A 22,323-nucleotide genomic window follows, 5' to 3' on the forward strand; every position below is an offset into this window, starting at 1 on the left:
AGAGATCAGCCACTGTGTACCTGAGACCATGATTTTTTTGTGTGAGGGAAAGGGGGTCTGGCTTCTCTTGCTCTGGACATCTGTCAAATGATCTATCTATCTATTTATTTATATTGTGGTAAAATATACATTACATAAAATTTACCATTTCAGCCATATTTTAAGTATAGAGTTCGGTGACATTAACTACATTTACACTGTGGTACAACCGTCACTACTATCCATCTCCAAAACTTTTTATCATCCCAGACTGAGCCTCTGTACCCATAACTCCCCATTCCCCCTTCCCCCAGTCCCTGGTAAACACTCAGCACTTTTATATACATTATTTCATTTAAGCCTCACATCTGCCTTACAGTGTAAGTACCGCCATCCTATCCTTAACGCCTGAGAAATCTGAGGCTCTGAGAGGTTAAGTAACTTCCCCAAGGCTACTCAGCTCTTAAGAGTCCAGGCTGGGGGCGCCTGGGTGGCACAGTCGGTTAAGCGTCCGACTTCAGCCAGGTCACGATCTCGCGGTCCGTGAGTTCGAGCCCCGCGTCGGGCTCTGGGCTGATGGCTCAGAGCCTGGAGCCTGTTTCCGATTCTGTGTCTCCCTCTCTCTCTGCCCCTCCCCCATTCATGCTCTGTCTCTCTCTGTCCCAAAAATAAATAAACGTTGGAAAAAAAAAAAAAAAAGAGTCCAGGCTGAGATTAAACTCCAACTGACGGAGCTCTTCCATTCTTTTCTTTTGTGTGCTCTTTCTCAGGCTGTGAGAGAGTGAGAATTGATGTATAAGGAATGGTCTTTGCCATTAAAGGGCCTATTCTTTTAAGAAGAGCAAGTCTAGCTTGTCTAAATATGTGACTCAACATATACAGAGGCTATGGAGTGAGGGTGGGGCTGTGGGAAATACCATCAGGACTGTGCATTACCATGTATTCCTTCAGTGTTTACTGGAAAATCGCTCCATATAACTAAGGAAGGGTCTCTGCTGGGCCCAGAGAGCCAAGAGATACCATCCTAACCTGGAAGAAGCTGATAGCCTAGTGCAAGAGGCAGGGATCTAAACAGAAGTGTACAAGGCAGTGTGCTCTCTCTACCAAGGGCCATGGTAGGCAGGACAGGAAATAGAAGGCCTCAGGAGGAGGAGACAAGTGAGGATGATTTAGGAGGGTGGCCAGTGGAGAAGACATGGTAGGCCATTCCAGGCTGAGGCATAGCATGTCCCAGAACACAGAGTGATCAGGAAACAGCAAGAAGACAGGGGACCCGGCAGGGAGGTGGCAGGACATGGAGATGGTAAGATAGGTCGGGGCAGGATGATCAACCTAAGGGAGTCTGGACTTGTGTTGACAGTGGGGGACCAACATCTCCATGTCCAGCCCAGACCTCACCTCTCAAATTCTATCCATTTATATATATTGTATTGACGTTTCCACTTGGGGGTCTTATAGTCACCTCTAAGTTTACATTTCCCAGAATGAATCCTGGCTTATAGTGTTTCCTTGCCCAAAACCCACCAGCAGAGATGTTAAAAAAGTTTAGAGCAGAGGCACCAGCAGGTCCCCAGGGTTTGGGATCAGCATCATGAAGGCCCATAGCTGTGCCAGGTATTAGCGCTTTTAGATGCTGGAAGAGTGGAAAGATGTGAGGGTCTCAGGAGAAAGCCCAGGCATCTGGGGTAGCAAGGGGGCTCAGAGCAGCAGTGGTTTTCCTAAGAGGCACAACCATCCTGCAGTCCAGAAATGCACCAGCTGTACATCAGCCCTGTCCCCATCAAACATAACCCTCCTGTGCTTTCCCCATCTCAGTAATGGTACCCTCATCTGCCCAGGAGCTCCTGTTGGAAACCGAGGTATTACCTCCGGGCGTACAACAAAAATACAGTGCCATAATCCGAAATGGTTAAATGTGATACATCAGATTGAATCAATTACTTATTTATTAAGAGATAAAGTCTCCTTAACTTTATTGAGGTATTTTTACATACAATAAAATGCACACGTTTTAAGGGCATAGTTTGAGGGGCTTTGACAAATACATTGTGTAACTACCACCCCAATCAATTACCATTACCCTAGAAAGTTTCCCTAGGCCTATTTGTAGCCAGTTTCCCCTCCTCTCTCCCACAGGCAACTACCCATCTAATTTCTATCACCGTAGGTTAGTTTTGCCTGTTATAGGACTTTCTATAAATGGAATTAGGCAACGTATTCTTTTGTGTCTGGCTTCCTTTGCTCAAAAGCTATGGATATTTTATCATGGAAAGCTGGCAAAATATCAAAGATGACTGAATTTAATGGTGTTCTTTTGATGAATAGTATATATGTGTAAAAAAGAACTATATTATTCATAAAGATTATATATTTCATAAAATTTGTTCTTGCTTCATTTCAGCAAAGTCACTAATTACATGGTTATACTCAAGATTTTTCAAATAATTTTGTTTGATTGACAATAAGGTCCAAAATTAAATAAATTTTGTTGAATCACTCTATATTGTAGACTTTCTTTTTTACTTACTAATTTCAATTTGGAAAAACTTTCCAGTAGTAACTGGAATTGCCAATAAAATTCTAAAGGCAATATTTTAGATTTTAAAATGTATCATGAATTTTATATATTATGGTCAAATATTGTTATGGGAATACATAATACATTATATATTTCATAATAATTATATTTATGTATCAAAATAAATTTATAAAAATTAAAATACGTAATAAATTATAAAACTGAGAGCTTTTCCCCTAAGGTCAAGAACAAGAGAAGGATGTCCGCTCTTACCACTTCTATTCAACATAGTACTGGAAGTCCTAGCCACGGCAATTAGAAAACAAAAAGAAATAAAAGGCATCCAAATTGGTAAGGAAGAAATAAAACTTTGACTATTTGCAGATGACATAATACTATATTTATAAAACCCTAAAGACTCCACCAAAAAACAGCTAGAACTAATAAATAAATTCAGTAAAGTTGCAGGATATAAAATCAACATATAGAAATCTGTTGCATTTCTATATACTAATAATAAAGCAGCAGAAAGAGAAAATAAGAAAACAATCCCATTTACAATTTCACCAAAACTAATAAAATACCTGGGAATAAAGTTAACCAAAGAGGTGAAAGACCTGTACTCTTAAAACTAAAAAACATTGATGAAAGAAATTCAAGAGACATGAAGAAATGAAAAGACATTCCATGCTCATGGGTTGGAAGAACAAATATTGTTAAAATGTCTATACTACCTAAAGCAATCTACAGATGTAATGTAATCCCTATCAAAATACCAACAGCATTTTTCACAGAGCTAGAATAAGCAATCCTAAAATTTGTATGGAACTACAAATGACCCTGAATAGTCAAAGCAATCATGAAAAAGAAAAAAAAGCCAGAGACAGTTCTGGACTTTAAGTTACATTCAAAGCTGTAGTAATCGGGGCGCCTGGGTGGCGCAGTCGGTTAAGCGTCCGACTTCAGCCAGGTCACGATCTCGCTGTCCATGAGTTCGAGCCCTGCGTCAGGCTCTGGGCTGATGGCTCAGAGCCTGGAGCCTGTTTCCGAGTCTGTGTCTCCCTCTCTCTCTGCCCCTCCCCCGTTCATGCTCTGTCTCTCTCTGTCCCAAAAATAAATAAACGTTGAAAAAAAAAATTAAAAAAAAAAAAAAAAAAGCTGTAGTAATCAAAACAATATGGTACTGGCACCAAAAAAGACACATAGAATCAATAGAACAGAATAGAAAAACAGAAATAAACCCACAATGATATGGTCAATTGATCTTTGACAAAGCAGGAAAGATTTTCCAATGGGACAGCAGTCTCTTCAACAAATGGTATTGGGAAAACTGGGCAGCAGCATGGGAAAAAAAAGGAACTGGACCGCTTTCTTACACCATACACACAATAAATTCAAAATGGATTGAAGGCTTAAATGTGAGACCTGAAACCATAAGAATCCTTGAAGAGAGCACAGGAAATAATCTCTCTGACATCGGCAGTAGCAAAATTTTTCCAGATCTGTCTCCTGAGGCAAAGGAAATAAAAGCAAAAATAAACCATTGGGACTACATCAAAATAAATAGCTTTTGCACATCAAAGGAAACAGTCAACAAAACTAAAAGGAAACCGACTGAATGGGAGAAGATATTTCCAAATGACATATTTGATAAAGGGTTAGTATCCAAAATATACAAAGAACTTATACAATTCAACAGCCAAAAAACAAATAATCTGATTTTAAAATGGGCAGAAGACATGAACAGACAATTCTCCAAAGAAGACATACAGGTGGCCAACAGACACATGAATAGATGCTCAACATCACTCATCATCAAGAAAATGCAAATCAAAACCACAATGAGGTATCACCTCACACCTGTCAGAGTGGCTAATATCAAAAACACAAAAAACAACAAGTGTTGGTAAGGATGTGCAGAAAAAGGAATCCTCATGCACTGTTGGTAGAAATACAAACTGGTGCAGCCACTGTGAAAAGTAGTATGGAGATTCCTCAAAAATTTAAAAATAGAACTACCCTTTAATCTTGTAATCACACTACTGGGCATTTACCCCTCCCCTCCCAAAAAAAAAAACAATAATTCAAAGGGATACATTGGAACCCTATGTTTACAGCAGCATTACATACAATAGCCAAATAATGGAAGCAGCCCAAATGTCCACTGATAGATAATGGACAAAGAAGAGGTGGTGTATAAATATATATATATATATTTATATTTATATATATATTTATGTGTATAAATATATATATTAAGGAATATATATATAGGAATATTATATTCCTATAGGAATAATATAATATTCCTATAGGAATATTATATTATATTCCTTTATATATATAAAGGAATATATATATATATATAAAGGAATATATATATATAGGAATATTATTCAGTCATAAAAAGGAATGAAATCTTGTCATTTGCAACAACATGGATTGAGTTAGAGAGCATAATGCTGAGTGAAATAAGGCAGTTAGAGAAAGATAAATACCATACAATTTCATTTACATGTGGAATTTAAGAAATAAAAAAATGAGCAAAGGAAAAAAAGAGAGAGAGACAAACCAAGAAACAGACTCTCAACTATAGAGAACAAGCAGATGGTTCCCAGAGGGGAGGAGACTGGGGGGGGGCGGGAATAGATAAATTTATAAAAATTAACATATGTAATAAATTATAACAAGAAATAACCCCAAATATTTTAATTTTATTATATAAATCAACAACAGTTATATTGTGATTTTCATTGTTCCTTAAAGAAATATTTAAGTCCATAAAGAATCAGTATCTTCCCTGATGAACATGGATGCAAAAATCTTCAACAAGATATTAGCCAACTGGATCCAACCATACATTAAAAAAATTATTCACCACAACCAAGTGGGATTTATACCTGGGATGCAGGGCTGGTTCAATATCTGCAAAACAATCAATGTGATTATTCACATCAATAAAAGAAAGGACAAGAACCACATCATCCTCTCAATAGACACAGAGAAAACATTTGACAAAATACAGCATCCTTTCTTGATAAAAACCCTTAAGAAAGAAGGTATAGAAGGGTCATATCTGGAGATCATAAAAGCCATATATGAACGAACCAACACTAATATCATCCTCAATGGGGAAAAACTGAGAGCTTTCCCCCTAAAGTCAGGAATAAGACAGGGATGTCCACTCTCACCACTGTTATTCAACATAGTATTGGAAGTCAGCCTCAGCAGAAAACACATAGGAATAAAAGGCATCCAAATCAGCCAGGAGGAGGTCAAACTTTCACTCTTCACAGACAACGTGATACTCTATACGGAAAACCCAAAAGATTCCACCAAAAATTTGCTAGAAGTGACCCATGAATTCAGCAAAGTTGCAGGATATAAAAATCAATGCACAGAAATTGGTTGCATTCCTATATACCAATAACAAAGCAACAGAAAGAGAAATCAAGGAATCAATCTCATTTATAATTACACCAAAACCCATAAAATACCTAGGAATAAATCTAAAAACTATAGAAAGCTTATGAAAGAAATTGAATACAATGTGTCTCCACTTGGAGTATATCAAAATAAAGAAAAAAAAAAAGAAAAGAAACTGAAGAAGACACAAAAAAATGAAAAATATTCCAAGCTCCTGGATAGGAAGAACAAATATTGTTAAAATGTCAATACTACCCAAAGCAATCTACATATTCAATGCAATCCTTTTCAAAATACCACCAGCATTCTTCACAGTGCTAGAACAAACAGTCCTAAAATTAGCATGGAACCAGAAAAGACCCTGAATAGCCAAAGCAATCTTGAAAAAGAAAACCAAAGCAGGAGGCATCACAATCCCAGACTTCAAGCTGTATTACAAAGCTGTAATCATCAAAACAGTATGGTACTGGCACAAAAACAGACACTCAGATCAATGGAACAGAATAGAGAACCTAGAAAGGGACCCACAGACGTATGGCCAACTAATCTTTGACAAAGCAGGAAAGAATAGCCAATGGAATAAAGACAGTCTCTTTAGCAAATCGTGCTGGGAAAACTGGACAGCAACATGCAGAAAAATTAACCTGGACCACTTTCTTACACCATACACAAAAATAAATTCAACGTGGATGAAAGACATAAATGTAAGACAGGAAGCCATCAAAATCCTCGAGGAGAAAGCAGGCAAAAACCTCTTTGACCTTGGCCGTGGCAACTTCTTACTCAACACGTCTCCAGAGGCAAGGGAACAAAAGCAAAAATGAACTATTGAGACCTCATCAAAATAAAAAGCTTCTGCACAGCGAAGGAAACAATCAGGCGAAACTAAAGGAAACCGAAGGAATGGGAAAAGATATTTACAAATGACCTATCAGATAAAGGGTTAGTATCCCTCTTATCAAACTCAACACCCAAACAAACAAACAGACAAATAATCCAGTGAAGAAATGGGCAAAAGACATAAATAGACACTTCTCCAAAGAAGATATCCATATGGCCAACCGACACATGAAAATTCTCAACATCACTCATAATCAGAGAAATACAGATCAAAACCACAAGGAGATACCACCTCATACCTGTCAGAATGGCTAACATTAACAAGTCAGGCAGCAACAGATGTTGGTGAGGATGTGGAGAAAGAGGATCTCTTTTGCAGCATTGGTGGGAATGCAAGCTGGTGCAGCCACTCTGGAAAACAGTATGGAGGTTCCTCAAAAAATTGAAAATAGAACTACTCTATGACCCAGCAATTGTACTACTAGGTATTTATCCAGGAGATAGAGGTGTGCTGTTTCAAAGAGGCACATGCACCCCAATGTTTACAGCAGCACTATCAACAATAGCCAAAGTATGGAAAGAGCCTAAATGTCCATCGACAGATGAATGGATAAAGAAGATATGGTACATATATAATAATGGAATATTACTTGGCAATCAAAAAGAATGAAATCTTGCCATTTGCAATTACGTGGATGGAACTAGAGGGTATTATGCTAAGTGAAATTAGTCAGAGAAAGACAAATATCATATGACTTCACTTGTATGAGGACTTTAAGATACAAAACAGATGAATATAAGGGAAGGTAAGCAAAACTAATATAAAAACAGGGAGGGGGACAAAACATAAGAGACTCTTAAATATGGAGAACAAACAGAAGGTTACTGGAGGTGTTGTGGGAGGGCGGATGGGCTAAATGGGTGAGGGGCATTAAGGAATCTACTCCTGAAATCGTTGTTGCACTATATGCTAACTAACTTGGATGTAAATTTTAAAAATTAGTTAATTAATTAATTAATTAATTAATTAATTAAAAAATCAGTATAATGTTGGGGTGCCTGAGTGGCTCAGTCAGTTAAGGGTCCAACTCTTGATTTAGGCTCTGGTCATGACCTCAGGGTTGTGAGATTCAGTCCCATGTGGAGCTCTGCACTGGGTATAGAGCTTGCTTAAGATTCTCTCCCATGGGGTGCCTGGGTGGCTCAGTGGGTTGGACCTCCGACTTCAGCTCAGGTCACGATCTCGAGGTTCATGAGTTAGAGCCCCACATCAGGCTCTCTGCTGTCAGCACAGAGCCTGTTTCTGTCCCTCTCTCTCTCTCTGCCCCTTCCCTGCTCACTCTCTCTCTTTCTCTCAAAAATAATTAAAATATTTTTTTAAAAAAGATTCTCTCTCTCCCTCTGCTGCTCCCCACTCCTCTCTTTCTCTCTCTTTCTCAAAAAAAAAAAAAAAAAAAAAAAAGAATCAGTATCACGCTCAAACATGTTATAACCAGACCCTATGTCCATATGTTTACATATAAACACATGTAAAAGTTGTATGAATTTTTTAATATTCAAAATATTTGTTAACTGTCATGTGCAACTGTTACAAATACCAAGCTATTCTTGGGTTCCTCCTGGGCCACGAATTGGAACACAAAGAGAAACAAGCAAATGAACTCTGTTCCTCTGGGAAATGATGTCTCATTATGTACTCATGCTATTTGAGAGAAACAATTCCACAGGACCTGTTCATGTGTTTATCTCTTCTTCTACCCAAGAGCTCTGCCACTCGCAGGCTCCCCATACTCCAAAGCAGTGTCCAGCTCGGATCTGGGCAGCAGCACAAGCTGCAGAACTTCCGCCATGTAATGAGAATGGTCTACATTCATGATTGAGTGGAATGGTGGTTATACAGATGGGTACATTCACCTCTCCAAACTGTGCACTTAAATGGGTGCACTTTATTGTATGTATAACATGCAATTTTTTTGTATTTAGGATGTAAAGCAAGACATGTGAAGTGTTTTCCCGAGGCCTGACTGAGGTTAAGCACGAAAAGGAATGTTTGGTGTACAGGACATGCAGTGCCAGCGCTAAGCAAGAGCTCTTGAGTGTCAAGTCAATCATGCATTCTTTACTAAACTCTGGGGGGTGGGCTGTGCGTATGCCAGGGAGGGAGGTGGTACTTAAGGCCTCTAAAGTATGAGGCTCAAGGAAGAGACTCCTCTTGCACTGGTCCAGGGGAGGTATTGAATCCTTGATTCCTCCTTTTTCCTCACTCCCCACATACCCAATCATCAGCTGGTCCTGTGGATTCTGCCTCCAGAATATATCTTAAATCTCTCCTCTCTCCCATCTCTGCTGCCCCCATCCGGCCCATGCCACCATCATCTCTCTCTTGGGTTACAACAAACTTTTCTTTTTTAAGAAAAAAAGTTTATTTACTTAAAGAGAGAGAGCAGGGGAGAGGCAGAGAGAGAGGGAGAGAGAGAATCCTAAGCAGGGTCTGTACTCATGCTGTCAGCACAGCACTCATGGTGATGTCCAACATCACCAACCGTGAGATCATGACCTGAACAGAAATCAAGGGTTGGATGCTTAACCAACTGAGCCACCCAGGCGCCCCACACAACAATCTCTTCTTAACAGGCCTCTCTGCTTCCACTCTTGCCTTCCTTCTATCTGCTCCAGCAACCAGCAGAATATTAAACATAAATAGCATCAGAATTGCTATCTTGCTGAAAGCATTCAACTGCATTCCCTTTGCTCTTAAGATAAAAACCAGTAATTTTAGTGACATTTAAGGCTCTCGAGAACTGGTCCCTATGCAGCACTCTGGCTTCAAGCCGTCCTCCTGATTTATTCTCAATCAGCACTCTGTTTAGTGATTTGTGGGATTGCCCACAGATTTTTTTTTTTTTTTTTTGTCTCCCCCACCCACCCAAAGCAGGCTGGGACTGTTTTGTTCATCACACTGCTACCTGGCACAACAAAAGCATTTAACAAATACTGTTGGCCAAATAGATGAATGGACTTTTTAAAACTGGGGAGTGGCACAGACAAGTCTGGGTTTTTGAAACGTCTCTGAATGTAGTGTGGAAGGTTAGACAGATAGAAACAGGCTGTAGGGTGATAGCTGCCATCTGTGTATGGGCTTAAGATCTCACTGGACCAACTTCAACTTCCACTGTTAAGAGCTAATGACAAAAAAAAAAAAAAAGAAAGAAAAGAAAAGAAAAGGAAAGTAAGATAAAAACAGAGAGGGAGGCAAACCATAAGAGACTCTTAAATACAGAGAACAAACAGAGGGTTGATGGAGGTGGGTTACATAGGTGATGGGCATTAAGGAGGGCACTTTTCAGGATGAGCACTGGGTGTCATATGTAAGAGATATTGAATCACTGGGTTCTCCTCCTGAAGCCAAGACTACACTGTATGTTAACTAACTTGAAAATAAAAGACAAAAAGAAAATGGGCAAAGATCTAATCAGTCTTTTCATAGATGAAGATGTATGGATGGCAAATAAACATATGAAAAGATGCTCAACATCCTTTGGCATTAAAGAAATTAAAATTAAAACCACAATGAGACACAAGAAGAAGGAGAAGGAGAAGAAAAGAAGGAGAAGGAGAAGAAGAAGAAGAGGAGGAGGAGGAGGAGGAAGAGGAAGAAGAAGGAGTTGGAGGAGGAGGAGGAAGAGGAGGAGGAGGGACTTAAAAGGCTGAGACAGGGAGGGAGAAGCCAAGAAGCAGAGGCATTCTGCTTTATACAATGGGGATCTATGTAAAATTTTAATAGGAAGTCTCCATTACTAAAAATGGATTTAAGAACCCATAGTATAACAGAAAGAACACACCAGGCTGGTAGTCAGGATCCCTGAGTTCCAGTCCTGTTTCCTTCCCCGTATGCTCTTTGGTAAGTCCCTTGCCTTTCCCAAACCTTATGAAGGGCAAGGATCTGAATGATTTCTGAGGTCAGTGCAGCACTAACAAGCAGAGTCTACACAAGCATGACAGAGCCCTTACAGGCCTGCTCTGGCTCGAGTCCTTGCTTCGTTTTACCCGTAACTCCTTAGAAGCTGAGAAGAGGATCAACAAACTAGAGATCAGGAAACTGAGAGGTCCCAGATCTGTATCATCGCATGCCTAGGGTCATGCTGGGCCCCTGGCCATTGCCAATCAGGAAAGGGAGGGAGCTGATGGGAACTGGCAAGGGCGCCATGGTTGGCTGTGACCCTGGAGCTAAAGGGGCCCAACAGTCAGAATAAGGGTCCAAAGGGATATGGCTCAATCTAGGGGCACAGTAGCCAACCAAAACATCAGAATTCAGACCACAGACAGTGCTATGGATCCTCAGGGAAAGATTGCATCCAGCAGCCAGGAAGCGGCTCTTCTGTCTCCAGTTACATGGACTGGAATCAGGCAGGACCCTGGTCCAACAGGGACCTGGAGCAGATTTTAAAAACCCCAAATTGAGTTTTCTCCCAAAGACCAAGAAGTGTTCCCTGACCCCACCCAGGTAGAGTTAGTGTGGCTCTCTCTTTTGTGTTGCTCATTAAATGTTGTACTGCCATTGTCTGTGGACACTTCTGTCTCTACTTCTGTGCCAATCCATTTTGTATCACTGGTACTCACTGTGGAGTGGGGTAGGCAGTAATTATTCATTGAATGGATGGATAAAGGGAGGGATGGATGAATGGACAGATGGAATAACACACTAACCCCATATGTGGAGGAAAGGCTGGGACTCAGTAGGCAGATGGGTACTCAGGGAACTGCAGGAAACACCCAGCTTTCAGTTTATTGCTTTTGTTTATTCATTCAACAAACATTTTTGTTGAGCACCTATTATGTGCCAAACTATGAGATGCATGCTATAGGGAATATGAATCCTGGGTAAGGGCAAGGATTCTACAGCCTGACTACCCAGATTTGAATTCTATCACTAGCACTTACCAGCAGCTTAATAGTAAGCAAGGTACTCACCCTGTGCCTCAGTCTCTTGATCCGTGAAATGAGGAAAATGATAGTACCTACTTTATAGGTTGTTAAAATATTAAATGCATTGATGATTTTAAAGCTTTTAGAGTTCCCTGCACATGTTTTTAGCTTTACTTTTGTATTCTCAGGTCATAGGTCAAATGGGGGAGGGAGGGTGATCAACTGAACCCACAAGAATCTAGGCAGACTAGTTATTAGCAGAGGTACAGGCAAAGTTATTGAGGAAGAGGCTGGGGAGGCATTATGGAGCAGGCAGTCTTTGAGCTGAGGCTTGTGGGTTGAGTCTACGTTTGATTCAGCATGCTATGAGATGCACACTTTTTAGGGTGATAGTAGTCAAACATCCATTCTCATGTCCTGAAAATTTAGGGTCAATAGGGACCTGAAGGCCACCTGGACTGTTTCCTTTAATGGTCAAGACCCCTTATAAAAGGTCCCAGTTCAAAGACATACAGCTAGTTATTTGTTAATAAATCACTCATTCATTCTACAAATATTCACTAAGAACTGTGTGCCAGGCATTAGGGTAGGTGGGGATCTAGGGATCAAAGTATGCATGACCTACCCCAAAGGAGTTCATATTCTCAAATAGTGATAGACACAGAACACGAATCCAGATCCCAGCCTTCCAGCCCAGGGCTCCTTCCAATTCCCATCAGAACCTTTCTCAGACTAGAACACTGAGTTCATCTTTTCCAAGAACAAACTCATGAGTTATTTTCCCCACACCATACATATTTATTTATAGACTGTAGGTTCCTTGGGACTGGGCTTATAAAATCCAGCCTCTATTTTCCCCTCAGAGCCTGGAGCTATCTGAATGCTATGTTTATTTTTAAACAACAGCACTGCCATTGATGACTCACAAAGACTTTTATAATCTGCTCTGAAACCTACCATTGTATATATCTGTCCATGTTATACTGTCTCCCTTCCCGATTTATTAGCCTGAGCCTCATTCTGGCTACCTTCCACTTCCTCCTCCCTTACCCCTATGGATTATTCTCCAACTACACAAGGATTCGTTGATTTTTTGGTCTGAGTGTCTATACTTCCTTAGTCCCACAACTTGCATGCTGAATTTGGCCCCAAACACTTTGAAAGGCTACTTTCTTATCTAGGACAGGGCCTGGGGCAGAGACAGATCACACCTTCCCTCTCTCATCATTCTCAGATATCTTGTATCCATTAGGTACCACAAGCCCAGCACTTGAAGCTGACAAGCTTCTCAAGGGTCCAGAAAAATGTTTAGGACCATTCTTCTCCCCCCGCCCTTTTTTTTTTTTTTTTTTTTTTTTTTTTTTACAGAATCCAAAATATAAAAACTATGAAATGGAAAGCAATAAATATTGAACAAATGTCTACAAATGTAAATTTATATCATCTTTGTTAGCTTTTCAATTTAATTGTGACAGTGACTGCCACATATCCCATTCTTTCTTTAATAGATTGCCCAAAATTTAGCTAGGCAAAAGGTGACCCAGCAAAAGACTATATTTCCAAACCCTCTTAAAGCTAGATGTGGTCAGGTGAGTAAGTTCTGGACATGTAAGTACAAGTGATACTTACTACTTTTGGTTGTGCCAAAAGTAGTGATACTTACTACTAGTAAGTACTTACTAGTAAGTACAAGTGATACTACTTTTGGTAGATGTGGGCTTATCTTCATCTTCATAGTCATAGTACTTGAGACTCTTGTGAACCATACATTATGCCACTCATGGAAGATAGTTTGTCCATTTTAATTGCTGAGCAGCATTCCATTATATAAAAATACCACCATATATCCATTCTCTTATTGATAGACACATGAACAACTTCTAGTTTGGGAGTATGATGAATAAAGTTGCAGTGAATGTAGTTATACAAATCTTTTTGTGGTATAAATGTTTTCATTTATAATGGGTAAATTCCTAGGAAAAAATTGGGTCATAGCATAGGTGTATATTTAGTTTCATAAGAAATGCCAGACTTTTACTAAAAGTGTTTATATCATTTTATACTGCCAACAACATTGTATGAAATTTCTGGTTGCTCTGCAACTATGTCAACACTTGATGTTTTCAGTGGTTTTCATTTTATCCATCCTAGTGAATGTGTAATATCATTTTGTTGTGGTTTTAACTTACATTTCCTGATGATTAGTGATGTCAAGCACAGGAAACAGTAAAAAAACAAAACAAAACAAAACAGAGAAATAATAAAGAGAACAAGCAGAAAGATAAAATGTCAGGCTTAACCTTTAATATATCAATAATTACATTAAATCTAAATGGGCTAAATATACCAATTAAAAGATAGAGATTGGTACAGTACAGGGGTTAAAGCATGACCCAACTATATGCTGTCGATAAGAAATTCACTTTAAATATAATGATAAAGGCAGATTGAAAGTAAAAGGATGGAAAAAGATATATCATGCAAGATTTATCAAAGGAAAGCAGGAGTGACTACAATAATATCGGACAAAGTAAACTTCAGAGCAAAGAAAATTATCAGAGACAGAGCAGAACATTATAAAATGAAAAAAGGATCACTTTGGCAAGAAGACATAGCAATATTAAATGGATATACACCAAACAACAAAGCTACAAAATATGTGAGGCAAAAACTAATAGAACTTAAGTGAGAAATAGATAAACACAATTATATTTGGAGATTTCAACACCCTTCTCTGAACAATTGGTAGAATAACTAGATAGAAAATCAGCAAGGATGTAGAATGCACCAACACCATCTACCAAAAGATGTTAATTAAAATTTAAAGAATATTGTACCCAACAACAGCAGAATATACATTTTTTTAAATCTTTATCTTTGAGAGACAGAGAGACAGAGTGTTAGCAGGGGAGGGACAGAAAGAGGGAGACACAGAATCTGAAGCAGGCTCCAGGCTCTGAGCTGTCAGTACAGAGCCTGATGCAGGGGCTTGAACTCAGGAGCTGTGAGATCATGACCTGAGCTGAAGTCAGACACTCAACCAACTGGGCCACTCAGGTGCCCCACAGAATATACATTTTTTAAGCTGCCCACAGAACGTATACCAAGATAGACCACATGCTAGGCCATTAAGAAACTTTTTTTTAGGGGCACCTGGGTGGCTCAGCTTGTTGAGCATCTGGCTTCAGCTCAGGTCATGATCTCGCAGTTCATGGGTTCAAGCCCCACATCAGGCTCTGTGCTGACAGCTCAGAGCCTAGAGCCTGCTTTGGAATCTGTGTCTCCCTCTCTCTCTGCTCCTCCCCCACTTGTGCTCTCTCTCTCTCTCCTTCAAAAATAAATAAAAACATTTTTTTTTTAATTTTTTAAAAGAAACTTTTTTTTTTAAGAATTGGAATCAAATAGTGTGTTCTCTGTCCCAGTGGACTCAAACTAGAAATCAGTAACAGAAAGATAACAGGAATACAGTATACTTAGAAATAATACATAAGTCACAAAGGAAGTCTCAAAGGAAAAAAAAAAGATACATTAAACTGAATGAAAAAGATCATACAATATATCAAATTTTGTGGGATATAGCTAAAGTCACACTGAGAAGGAAAAACTTGCAGCACTACATCCATACACTGGAAAAGAGGAAAAATCTAATATCAATTCTCTGAGCTCCCACATAGAAATTATTTGGAAAAGAAGAACAAAATAAATCCAGAGCAAGCGGGAAGAGGGAAATAATAAAGAGCAGAAATCAATGAAATTAGAAACACAAAAACAATGGAAACAATGAAACAAAGAGCCAATTCTTTGGAAAAATAATAAAATTGACAAATTTCTAAAAAGACAAACAAAGAAGAGAGAGAGAACACAAATTACCAGTATCAGGAATGACAAAACGGACATCATTACAGACAACATAAGCATTAATAGGATAACAAGTGAGTACCACAAACAATTCTACATACATAATTTGAAAACTCAGATGAAATAGACCAATTCCTTGAAAAACACAAACTACTATAATTCACCCATGTGAAATAGATAATTTAAAAAAATTTTTTTTAACCCTTATTTTTAAAAAAAATTTTTTTTCAACGTTTATTTATTTTTGGGACAGAGAGAGACACAGCATGAACGGGGGAAGGGCAGAGAGAGAGGGAGACACAGAATTGGAAACAGGCTCCAGGCTCTGAGCCATCAGCCCAGAGCCCGACGTGGGGCTCGAACTCACGGACCGCGAGATCGTGACCTGGCTGAAATCGGACGCTTAACCGGCTGCGCCACCCAGGCGCCCCTAACCTTTATTTATTTTTTTGAGACAGAGAGAGACAGAGCATGAACGGCGGAGGGTCAGAGAGAGGGAGACACAGAATCCAAAACAGTCTCCAGGCTCTGAGCTGTCAGCACAGAGCCCGACGCGGAGCTTGGACTCACAGACCGTGAGATCATGACCTGAGCTGAAGTTGGATGCTCAACCAACTGAGCCACCCAGGTGCCCCTGAAATAGATAATTTTAACAGACCTATAATTATTAATAAAATTGAATTTGTAATTTTAAAACTTCCCAAATCTCCAGACCCAGATGGTTTCACAGAGATTCTACCAAATGTTTACAAAAATTGAAAGAATGAAGACAATCTACACAATCCCTTCCAGAAAACAGAAAAGGAAAAATACTTCACAATTCATTTTATGAATCTAGTATTACCCTGTACCAAAACCAAAGAAGCACAAAAAGGGAAAACTTGAAACCAATATCTGTCATAAACTTAGATGCAAAAATCCTCAGCAAAATATTAGCAAACCAAATAGAATGATGTATAAAAAAAATTATTCACCATAACCAAGTGGGATTTATTCCAGCTATGCAAAGCTAGTCAACATCTAAAATTCAATCAATGATATCTACCATATTAACAGGTTAAAGAAGAAAAAAGCCACATGATAATGTATCATTGCAAAAAAAAAAAAAAAAAAGCTTTTAACAGGATTCAACACCCTTCATGATAAAAAATAAAATAAAATAAAAAAAAATAAACCTCTTAGGAAAACATGAATAGAGGGAAACTTCCTCAACTTAATAAATTTTTTTTTTTAATTTTTTTTTTAACGTTTATTTATTTTTGGGACAGAGAGAGACAGAACGGGGGAGGGGCAGAGAGAGGGGGAGACACAGAATCGGAAACAGGCTCCAGGCTCTGAGCCATCAGCCCAGAGCCCGACGCGGGGCTCGAACTCACAGACCACAAGATCATGACCTGGCTGAAGTCGGACGCTTAACCGACTGCGCCACCCAGGCGCCCCTTCCTCAACTTAATAAAGACCATCTACAACAAGCCTACAACTAACCGTTTATTTAACAGTGAAAGATAAATGCTTTTCCCCTAAGACTGGAAAAAGGCAAGGAGGTCTGTTCTTACTAACTCTTATTCAAAGGCAAAACAAAGGCAAAACAAATCAATTAAATGCATACCCATCAGAAAGGAAGAAAATAGAACTATTTGCAGATGACAAAATTATCTACTTATCTACATAGAAAATCCTAAAGAATCTACCTACAATTCCTAGGGTTAATAAGTGAGTTCAGCAAGGTATCTTGCAGGATGCAAAATAAACATACAAAACTCAATTGCATTTCTATATATTTGCAATGAACACATGGACACAAATTAAAAATACAATACCATTTAGAATTACTCAAAAGAGAAATATTTAGGTATAAATCTAACAAAACATATATAGATTTGTATGCTGAAAAGTACAAAATGCTGATGAAAGAAGTCAAAGAAGATCTAAATAAATGGTGAGACATACCACATTCATAGACTGGAAGACCCAATATAGCAAATATGGCAATTCTTCCTGAATTGATATACACGTTCAATGCAATTCCATCAAGATTTTTTAGATATACACAAGGTTATTCTAAAGTTTATATGGAAATGCAAAAAACTAAAACAATTTAGAATAACTAAAACAATTTTGGAAAAAAGAAGAATAAAGTGGGAGGAATGAGAATATTTGATTTTAAAACTTATTATATAGTTACGGCAATCAATAATATATGGTATTGGTGTGGGGAAAGACACATAATTCAATTAGTGTGGGGATTGATCATAGAATCCTGAAATCAGCCCATACAAATGTGCCCAACTCTTTTTTGTGGGTTTTGTTTTGTTTTGGTTTGGGTTTTTTTGCAATCTCTACACCCAACGTGGGTCTCAAACTCATGACCCCAAGATCAAGAGTTGCATGCTCTTCCAACTGAGCCAGCCAGGCGCCCCTGTGGGTTTGTTTTTTTTTTTTAACATAAAACAGTCTTTAGTATAATGACTGAAATAAACAAAACATGATTAAAATAATTTTTAAATTATTTATTTTTTAAATTCCAGTATAGTTAACATAGAGTATTATAGTAGTTTCAGATGTACAATATAGTGATTCAACAATTCTATGCAATACTTGGTGCTCTTAGTCCCCTTGACCTTATTTCACACATCCTCCACCCCCAGCCCCACCTCCCTTCTGGTAACTATCGTTTGTTCTCTATAGTTACAAGCCTCCTTTTTGGTTTGTCTCTTTTTTTCCTCATTCATTTCTTCATTCATTCACTCCACATATGAGTGAAACCATATGGTATCTGTCTTTCTCTGACTTATTTCACTTAGCATTATACCCTCTAGATCCATCCATGTTGTTGCAAATGACAAGAGTTCATTCTTATTTTTATGACTGAGTAATATTCCATTGTATATATAGACCACATATTCTTTGTCCATTCATCAATCAATGGACATTTGGGTTGCTTACATATCTTGGTTATTGTAAATTATGCTGTGATGAACGTAGGGGAGCATATATCTTTTCAAATTAGTATTTTCATTTTCTTTGGGTAAATACCAAGTAGTGGAATTACTGGACCATATGGCAATTTTATTCTTAATTTTTTGATGAAACTCCATACTATTTTCCACAGTGGCTGCACCTGTTTGCATTCCCACTAACAGTGCATGAGGGTTCCTTTTTCTTCACATCCTCGCCAACACTTGTTGTTTCTTGTTTTTGATTTTAGCCATTCTGACAGGTGTGAGGTGATACCCCATTGTTGTTTTGATTTGCACTTCCCTGCTGATGGGTGATATTGAGCATGTTTTCATGTGTCTGATGGCCATCTGGATGTCTCCTTTGGAAAAACTTCTGTTCATGTCTTCTGCCCACATTTAATTGGATTATTTGTGTGTTTTTTTGGTGTTGAGTTGTATTAGTTCTTTATATATTTTGGATATTTACCCCTTATTAGATATATAATTTGCAATTATCTTCTCCCATTCAGTGGGTTGTCTTTTTGTTTTGTTGGTGGTTTCCTTCACTTTGCAGAAGCTTTTTATTTTGGTGTGGTCCCAATAGTTTATTTTCACTTTGGTTTCCCTTTCTAAAGGAGACATGTCTAGAAAAATGTTTCTACAGCTGATATCAAAGAGATTACTGTGTATTTTTTCTTCTGGGAATTTTATGGTTTCAGGTCTCACATTTATGTCTTAAATATATTTTATTTTTGTGTATAGTGTAAGAAAGTGGTCCAGTTTCATTCTTTTGCATGTAAATGTCCGGTTTTCCCAACATCATCTGTTGAAGAGATTATCTTTTTCCCATTGCATATTCTTGCCTCCTTTGTCATAGATTAATTGACTATATAACCAAGGGTTTATTTCTGGGTTTCCAATTCTGTTCTGTTGATCCATGTGTCTAATTTTTTGTTTTTTGCCATTACCATACTGTTTTGACTACTACAGCTTTGTAGTATATCTTGAAATCTGGGATTGTGGTACCTCCAGTTTTGTTTTTCTTTTTCAAGATTGTTTTGGCTATTTTGGCTTTTGTGATTTCAAACAAATTTTAGTATTATTTGTTCTAGTTCTGTGAAAAATGTTATTGGTATTTGATAGGGATTTATGCCAACTGGTTTTTGACAAAGATGTAAGAGCAATAAATGTTGGAAACAGCCCTTTGAACAAATGGTGCTGGAGCCTGGAATATCCATAGGCAAATCAAAATTTAAAAATAATGACCAAAGTTTCAAAACTTAGGAAAAACACAGGAGAAGGTGATCAGGATCCAGAGGTAGGCAAAGATTAGACCAAAACCACAATCCATGAAATGAAAAGTAGATAAATTGGACCTCATCACAATTACAACCATTTGCTCTTCAAAAGACCTTATTAAGAGGATGAAAATATAAGCCATAGAGTGGGAGAAGCTATTTACAAACCATTTACAAATCAAAAAGGACTAGTATTTAGAATATATAAAGAATTCTAAAAACTGAACAGTAAAAAAACACAATTAGGAAATAGGCAAAATACATGAACAGACATTTCATTGAAGAGGATATTCAAGTTTAAAATAAACACATGTAAAGATGTTCATCATTAGCCATTAAGGAAATACAAATTAAAGTCACAAAAAAATACCACTACACACCCATCAGAATGTTTAAAATAAAAATAGTGACAATGTCAAATGCTGGCAAGGATACAGAGAAATTAGATCACTCACAGATATATTGCTGGTGGGAATGTAAAATGGAACAACTAGTCTGGAAAGAAGTTTGGCAGTTTTTTGAAAAACTAAACATGCAAGTACATATGACAGCAATTTTACTCCTAGCCATTTATTCCAGATAAATGAAAACTTATGTACACACACACACACACACACCTGTACACAAATGTTTGTAGCAGTTTTATTCAGAATATCTGAAAACTGGAAATAACCTAGCCATTCTTCAACAGGGGAATGGATAAACAAATTGTGGTACATCCCTACCATGATATAATACTCATCAATAAAAAGAAACGAACTATTGTTACATGCAACAACAATCAGAAAATTATGCTGAGAAAAAAAAGAGGAAATTAAAAAATGTATACATTGTATCATTCCATTTATATAACACAGATTTGTGTTTCACAGGAGTTAAATAGTGCAGATAAAAAAGCAGATCATGAGGGATCCTTGTGGTGATGGAAATATTCTATATCCTGACTATATCAATGTCAATAACCTAATTATGACATTGGCAAGGCATTACCATTGGGTAAAGGGTCCACAAGATCTCTCTGTATTACTCCTCACAACTGCATGTGAGTCTACAATTTTCTTAAAATAAAAAATTAAATATATATAAAAATATTACCTTTGTGGTTTCTCTCTTGTCTGAACCCCAATTGATGCAATTCATCACACTGGGGAATTTCTCTTCTCTTCCTAGTTCACTCCAGTTTGCTGGGAGTTTTAGTCAGGGTATATGTTGATTTTTGCCAACTGCTTTTTTTGCATCTACTGAAAACAATTATATAGTTTTTCTCTTTTATGGTGAATTATACTGATTTTATAACGTTAAACCAACCTTGCATTCCTGGGACACATTACTTTATCATGATGTAATAATCCCTTTATACATTGCTGGATTCAATTTGCTAATATTTGCTTGGGATTTTAATATCCATATTAGGAAATGTCTTTCAGATATCTAAGGGAGCAATGTTATTAGTTTCTAAAATTAAAAAGATACCTGGGAAAAAATAGTAAAATATTAAAATTTCACAAGGCTGGAGGGTGGTATACAATAATTTGTTACATTATTGTCTACACTTTCCTGCTTTCTTATTTTTTTTTTTTCTTTTCTATTGAACAGTCCTTGGCTGCAGCTTGTAAGATAGATTCAGATGATAGATTGAGGACATAAAAACTGGGTTCTTTATGCTATTAGGAATACAGGGATGGGATAGCCTTATGAATCCTGTTTATCTAGCAATGGGCCTAACAGCACATAGTTGCTACTCAGTGAAAGTTTATTGAAGGAGTCCAAGTTTATTTAAATGACAATCCAATACAGGGGCACCTGGGTGGCTTAATTGGTTCAGCATCCGACTTCACTCAGGTCATGATCTCACAGTTCTTTTTTTTTTTTTTTTTTAATGTTTATTTATTTTTGAGAGAGAGAGAAAGAGTATGAGCAGGGGAGGGGCAGAGAGAGAGGGATACACGGAACCTGAAACAGGCTCCAGGCTCTGAGCTGTCAGCACAGAGCCTGACGCCGGGCTTGAACTCACGAACCATAAGATCATGGACTGAGCTGCAATCGGACACTTAACCGACTGAGCCACCCAGGCTCTCCATGATCTCACAGTTCTTTAGTTCGAGTCCCGCGTCGGGCTCTGAGCTGATAGCTCAGAGCCTGGAGCCTGCTTCGGATTCTGTGTCTCCCTCTCTCTCTCTGCCCCTCACCCGCTCATGCTCTCTCTCTCAAAAATAAACATTTAAAAAAAATAATAAATAAAATAAATAACAATCCAATACAACATAATGGATGCTGTGGTCCAGACCCACTCTCAGGATCTAGCCAGTCATTTCCCCAGCTTCTGGAAGTAGGCTGCTTATGGTTCATAATTCTTCTCTGGGAATTGCCTTCCACAGAAGGAATGAAACTTGCCAAAAGTTACAGATAGCCTCTATCACTGGTCAATGATAGGATATAAACTACTGGTCCCCGTTCTTTAATTTGGAACAACTCTTAAAGGTCATCCTAGGCTCAGAGTATTCTTTGAGGTTGGCTGAGGCCTCTAAAGCGATTGTTT

The sequence above is a fragment of the Leopardus geoffroyi genome, chromosome D1, assembly GCF_018350155.1.
Source record: "Leopardus geoffroyi isolate Oge1 chromosome D1, O.geoffroyi_Oge1_pat1.0, whole genome shotgun sequence".
NCBI lineage: Eukaryota > Metazoa > Chordata > Mammalia > Carnivora > Felidae > Leopardus > Leopardus geoffroyi.